Genomic DNA, 6,625 nt, shown 5'->3' on the forward strand with positions numbered 1-6,625 from the left:
TCTGTAAGAAAAGGCTCAGTGCCAGTGTCTGGAGGTTGGGCTCTTCTTCCAAAGCTGAAGTCAAAAACAGGCTGAAGAGATTGCCCCTACAAGGCCATGGTGTGGTGCTTGGGTTCTCCATGGGCTCCGGGGAGGAGGGCAAGGGGCGATGTGTTGGGGAAGGAGGCCTGGGCTGTGTGACCAGTTCCCGTGGAGATGGTGAATGATCAGAAGGGATCTGCCTGGGACTGTCTCCCCACGGCTTTCAGGCACCACAGCCCTCAGTCTGCAGGGCAGCACCACCAGCTCAGGGCTCTGCGGGGAGCACAAGGAGGGGGCAGGAGTGGACGGCCAGGCCAGCACGGACACACTCCCATGGGGAAAGGCTCTCTGGGACAGGGGTGTCCCTGGAGAAGAGCAGAGGAGCAACTCTGTGCTTCCAGGGGGAATAAATGACCAGGAGAAAGCTATTTCTGCATGCACCAGCTTGGGGCAGGCTGCTCTTTTGCTGGCAAGATGAGAAGAGCCAAGAAGGGACTGGGCCGGGCTGGAAAGTTGGGAGAGGACAACACCAAAGTTAGCTGAGCTGTGTGACCACGCAGGGTGAGGATTCACACCAGGGGGGTTGTGGTGCCCAGCCAGGGCTCGTGGATGGGAGCCGAGACATGCAGGCACAGGAGAGACTTGGCTGGTCTGGAACAATATTGGCAGCTCCGTTGCTTGGCCATCCAAGGGACAGGGTGATGACGGGGCCGCAAAGCAGCATCCAGAGGGTGACAGCAAAGACAGGTACAAACAAGGAATTCATGTGCATTGCCTTCGTTGTGCAGGTATGATTTTGGCACAGGCAAAGCTTACCTGGAGTTGATTGCAAGGAAAGTCGAGAGGAAAACAGCGAGCTTTGATCGCTCGTTGGAGACCAAGGCTGAACAAGGAAAATGCAGGGCTGCTGCTGAATGGGGAGGGTGATCCAGTAACAGCAGACACAGATGAGGCTGAGGGACTCAATGCCGCCTTTGCCTTCATCTTTACTGAAAAGGTCGCCAGGACCCTGTGTTAGGGAGAGGGTTCAAGGAGGAGGAGAGCATGCATTGGCAGGAACCTCATGAAACCCCACAGGGACAAATGCCGGTTTCTGCCCCTGCAATGCACTAACCCTGGCAATGGCACAGGCTGGGAGCATCCTGGCGGGGGAGCAGCTCTGTGGAGAAGGTCTTGGTGGTCAGCGATCGGGACAGGAGGCAGCTGTGTTCCCCGAAGCAAGGCAGGCCAACAGCGTCCTGGGCTGTATGACCTGGAACACGGCCAGGAGATCGAGGGGAGGGATTATCCAGGTTACTGCATCCATATTTCAGATCCCCAATACAGGAAAGATGTTGGCAAACTAGAGCGGGTTCAGTGATCGGCCCCCAGGTTGGGGGGCCTGTGAGCAGACGCCAAGTGGCCAAGAAGCCAAGGGAGGCTGAGGGAGACCTCATCACAGCCTGCCCTACCTGTGAGGAGGTCATGGAGAATAAAGAGCCGGACTCTTCGAGATGGTGCATTGTGGGAGGACAAAAACCATGGGTGGAAGGTGAAAGAGAAGAGGTTCAGCCTAGGCATAAGGAAAAAAGTTTTCACCATCAGCTCAATCAACTGTTGGAACAGGTCAGCCAGATAGGCTGTGCAGTCTCTGTCCTGGGAGGTTTTCAAAATCCAGCTGGTTCAAGCTCAGGATGAAGCACCTGAGAACTTTTAATAAAACGGCAATGTTTTGCCACCAGGCCAGAAAGGGGATTTCCAGGAAGTGCATTAATCATGGGAGAAGAAATATTGATCTCCCTCTGCACTTGCATTACCACTACTCTATTCCACTGTGTGTTTAATCTCCCTCACCTTTCAGGTGTTCCCACCTCTCCTGATTAAATGACCATGTCTAAAGGCATCTTTTCAGCAGACTATGTGGATACACACCCTTGTATCTCTCCAGATTTCCCCTTTCCCTTGCTCTTTGATCATTCAGATACCTCCAAACTATCTGGTTGCTGCTTTGAGCTTCAGGGAGTTAGACACTTGCTGCATCTCTGAGAAGTTGAATTAACTCTTGAGTCAACTCCTTAATTATGTTTATATCTATCCTTTCCTAGCTCTTGGACTTGCAGCCTGGACTTGGCATACAGTTGAGGAGAGTGTTTTCAAGCTTATTAAATTGCATCATGTGTAACTTTGGGGTTTTGGCAATGAGGAGAAGTCCTCCCGTGCCTGTGTGCAGCCAGTTCTCTGAGGAAAGCAGGTAGGAATTGGTGCCAAGGAGCTGTAACATCCAGCTGCAGACTTCAGTGAAGAAGTCTGATGCAAGGACAAGTGATGCAAAGCCCAGAGGTGCAAACAGAAAAACGCTGGGGTTGGGGAGGTGATGAGCAAGGTTGTCCATAGAGCGTCTGGCCTCAAGGGATTGCTTTTCCTACCTGCCCATATCTGCTTAGGTGACCCTCTGGATCAATATCAATTGGAGAATGCTGCTATCACTTCTTCTGTAAACAAAAAAGCAATAAAAAATGACCTTAAAAAGTAAAAAGCCTTTTATCTTAAAAGCTCCTTGAACTCTTCCTCTTTAACTACCATCCTGAAACCTCTCCAATTAGCTGTACAAGTCTTGAAGACTTGAAGAAAATTATGGGAAGAGACAAGGCACCTGAGGGATTTCTGCCTTGTAATGAGCCCCATGATGGTTTTGGTGCTGAGTCCATGGATCTGCAATGCTGAGAGGAGATTGCACAAGCTGCTCAAGGAGCAAAGTCAGAAGAAAGTGCCGAAGTTTCTTGGAGTATTAATGAGCCCCACTGAGGGCCATTACCAACACAGCCTCCCCACGGACTCGTTAGAGCAGAAAACTGGATGCAGTGATGACAGGCAGGCAAAGGCAAAGTGCTGGTGGCTCTGATGCTGAGTATAGCCTTGGTGTGTTTTATCAAGCCAAATGCCAAGCCCTGACCCCAGCCCCTCAGAGGAGAGATGCTGTCCATCACGCATGGCTCAGGGCTCTTCATGGGCTGTGAAGGGGTGTGATGCCAAGTGAAGGACAACAGTACGACACCTCCCAGCCTGCCCGGGGAGGTGCAAGGAGGCAATGTAACCTCAGTGCCATGAGGACAAGGGGTCTCCTCGTAGGCCTTGGTGGCAGAGATATCAGCCACAGCCAAGGGGACAAAGACCTCAGCTCTGTCAGGGCCTGTCAGCATTGCAGGCACCCTTGGCCATCTCCACCATAGGCTGCCATACACTGTCCCATGCCTGTGCCTCTTTCCCTGCAGGCTGTAGACATCTGACACACTTCCCCACCTTGTTCTCACCCCGGCATGTCCCTACCTTTACTGACACCCCTCCATCCTCACTGGCTGTCCCTCCAAACACAAAATCATGGGCTAACCCAGACTCCCTCTGAGTGACCTGTTGCATCAAAGCACTACCCTTCAAGTGACATTTCTTCCTCCTCGTGTCCATCTGGCCATCCAAACCTGCAGTTACTTGTGGTTTTCCTTTCTCGTGCTGTTTCCCATTACCAAATATCACGCACTCATCTCTGAAACTAACCGTCAAGCTTTCTCAAGTTACTGCTATACTTGCCTGAGCCTCCACTTTACCAGGCCAATGAAGCCCCCACGTCTCAGCCTTTCCACACATGCTCCCTGATCCCATCTTGGCAGACCTCCTATGGGCCCACTCCAGTTCCTCCCCACTCCTCCAGAACAGGGACCCCCACACTGGGACACACTATTCCAGATGTGGCCACACCAGTGCTCAGTCGGGGGGCAGGGAGGGGGGGGACAACTCCCCTTGCCTGGGTGGCCACGCTCCTCCCAGTGCAGACCAGTATGCACATGGCCATACTCATGTTTAGCACCACTGCCCTGTATGGTAACCCTCATAATGCCCAGGCCCGTCTCCTCAAGGTTGCTCCTCACCCACTTCAGGTCCAACCCTGCCTTCACGTACAGGCTTGTTTTACCCCCTAATGTAGTGTCGTGGTTTAAGCCCAGCCAGCAACTAAGCACCACGCAGCCGCTCGCTCACTTCCCCCCACCCAGTGGGATGGGGGAGAGAATTGGGAAGAAAAAGTGAAACTCGTCGGTTGAGATAAGAACGGTTTAATAGGACAGAAAGGAAGAAAATAATAATGATAATAATAACAATAATAAAATGATAATAATAATAATAATAGAATTGGAATATACAAAACAAGTGATGCACAATGCAATTGCTCACCGCTCGCTGACCGATGCCCAGTTAGTTCCTGAGCAGCGATCCACCCCCCCAGCCAACTCCTCCCAGTTTATATGCTAGGCATGATGTTACATGGTATGGAATATTCCTTTGGCCAGTTTGGGTCAGCTGCCCTGGCTGTATCCCCTCCCAACTTCTTGTGCCCCTCCGGCCTTCTTGCTGGCTGGGCATCAGAAGCTGGAAAATCCTTGACCTTAGACTAAACACTACTTAGCCAAAAGTGAAAATATCAGTGTGTTATCAACATTCTTCTCATACTGAACCCGAAACATAACACTATACCAGCTACTAGAAAGAAAATCTATCCCAGCCAAATCCAGGACACTGATGCATCAGCAAAGAGGGTAAACAGTAGATGGTGGTATAAAGCCACCGCATTAGAAATTACCACCAGCAAATAAGTAATAGAAGGTGAAGGTAGTGCACAAGCAGGACAATTAAGGGCAGTTGTTGTAGCAGCACAAAACACAGCAGAAGTTATCTATGTCGACTACCGTGCCAGGTGCCACACAAGGGCTTTGTCAATGGGAAGCCCCAAACTGGGAATTTAGTAGATCCCCACTTTGGATAACTGAAGACTGGCAATTCCTGTTAGATACAGGGAGACAAGTGCCATTTGAACTAGGGTGGGTAAAAGCCCATGTAAACAATGATCAACCAGCCACAAAACGGAACCAACAAGTGGATGAGTTAGCCAGAATTAGGGGAATAAAAACAGGAGGTATGCCAGATCCTGAATGGTACCGACTGGGAGAATGGCTGCTTCAGAATTAGGCCACACAGGCCGAGAATCACTTTATTTTGCAGCCCAAAGCCAAGGTTGGCCTCTAAACAGGAACACATGTGAAACCATCTGTGCTGGTTTTGACTGGGGTAGAGTTAATTGTCTTCACAGTAGCTAGTATGAGACTATGTTTTGGATTTGGGCTGAAAACAGTGTTGATAATGCCAAGATGTTTTCATTATTGCTGAGCAGTGCTTACACAGAGCCAAGGTCTTTTCTGCTTCTCATAACACCCCACCAGCGAGTAGGCTGGGGGTGCACAAAAAGTTAGGATGAGACACAGCCGGGACAGCTGACCCCAACTGACCAAAGGGATATTCCATACCATATGATGTCGTGCTCAGCATATAAATCTTGGGGGGGTAAGAAGGACAAGGAGATGTTTCGAGTGATGGCGTTTGTCTTCCCAAGTCACCATTACATGTGATGGAGCCCTGCTTTCCTGGAGATGGCTGAACACCTGCCTGCCCATGGGAAGTGGTGAATGAATTCCTTGTTTTGCTTTGCTTGTGTGCACAACTTCTGCTTTACCTATTAAACTGTCTTCATCTCAGCCCATGAGTTTTCTCACTTTTACCCTTCCAATTCTCTCCCCCATCCCACCAGGGAGGAGTGAGCAAGTGGCTGCATGGTGCTTAGTTGCCAGCTCGGGTTAAACCACAACACCATCCTTACAGAATTCTCCCAATGTAAATTGAAATTGCAAACAAATCACCCTTCTAACACACCACCCCTACACGTTAATAAAGGAAAAACCCTATGGTCAACATGTCAAATTGATTACATTGGACCCTTTAAACCCTCCTTGGGATATGGGTACATTCTCACAGGAGTGGAGGTCATCTCAGGCCTAATTATGGCAACTAAATGTCAGAAGGTTAATGGTCAGAGCACCATTAGAGGATTATCCTCTTGGTTTTCAGGCCTACCAACCCCTGATGTCATCCAAAGTGACAATGGCTCACATTTTTCCAGCAAGGAAGTGCAAGAATGGGCCAAGCAGGAAGAAATTCAACGGGTATTCCATACCCTCTACTACCCTCAATCAAACGGGCTAGTAGAAAGGGCAAATAAATGGACTATTAAAAAGAAGCCTTAAACCACGTGAGCCCCACTGGTGCAGTCATATGTTTGAGTTACGGCTTAGTCGTGGTGATACTGCTCAATTTAGGGCTAAACATGATGCGTTGTCCTTTAAGGAGGACCAGTACTCGATAGCTTCACTATGCAAGTGTGATTACTTTGTATAAACAATGCGTGCTTTGCTGACAACTATCCCCTTGAAGAGGGAACTAAAGACTGATAAAAGGAACCATCCTGCTCCAGAAGGCACCGAAGGCCGGATGATTGCCAAAGAAGCATGAACTAAGGGAAAGGGAAAGGCGGCAGGGGGAGATCATGACCACCGACTCAATTCAAGGATGGAAGAACTTGCCCCCCACAACTGCAAGGAGCATGTGTGCTAATTTACATAGCAAGCGAGGATAATTTAAATATAACCGGCCAATAGTAGATGAGATGGTGACTACTAACCAATGAACGTAAATTTAGGAAGTTTTTACTAATCATGTAACAGAATAAATACATTTTCTTTGGTGT

Source organism: Harpia harpyja, chromosome 10, assembly GCF_026419915.1.
Source record: "Harpia harpyja isolate bHarHar1 chromosome 10, bHarHar1 primary haplotype, whole genome shotgun sequence".
Taxonomy (NCBI): domain Eukaryota; kingdom Metazoa; phylum Chordata; class Aves; order Accipitriformes; family Accipitridae; genus Harpia; species Harpia harpyja.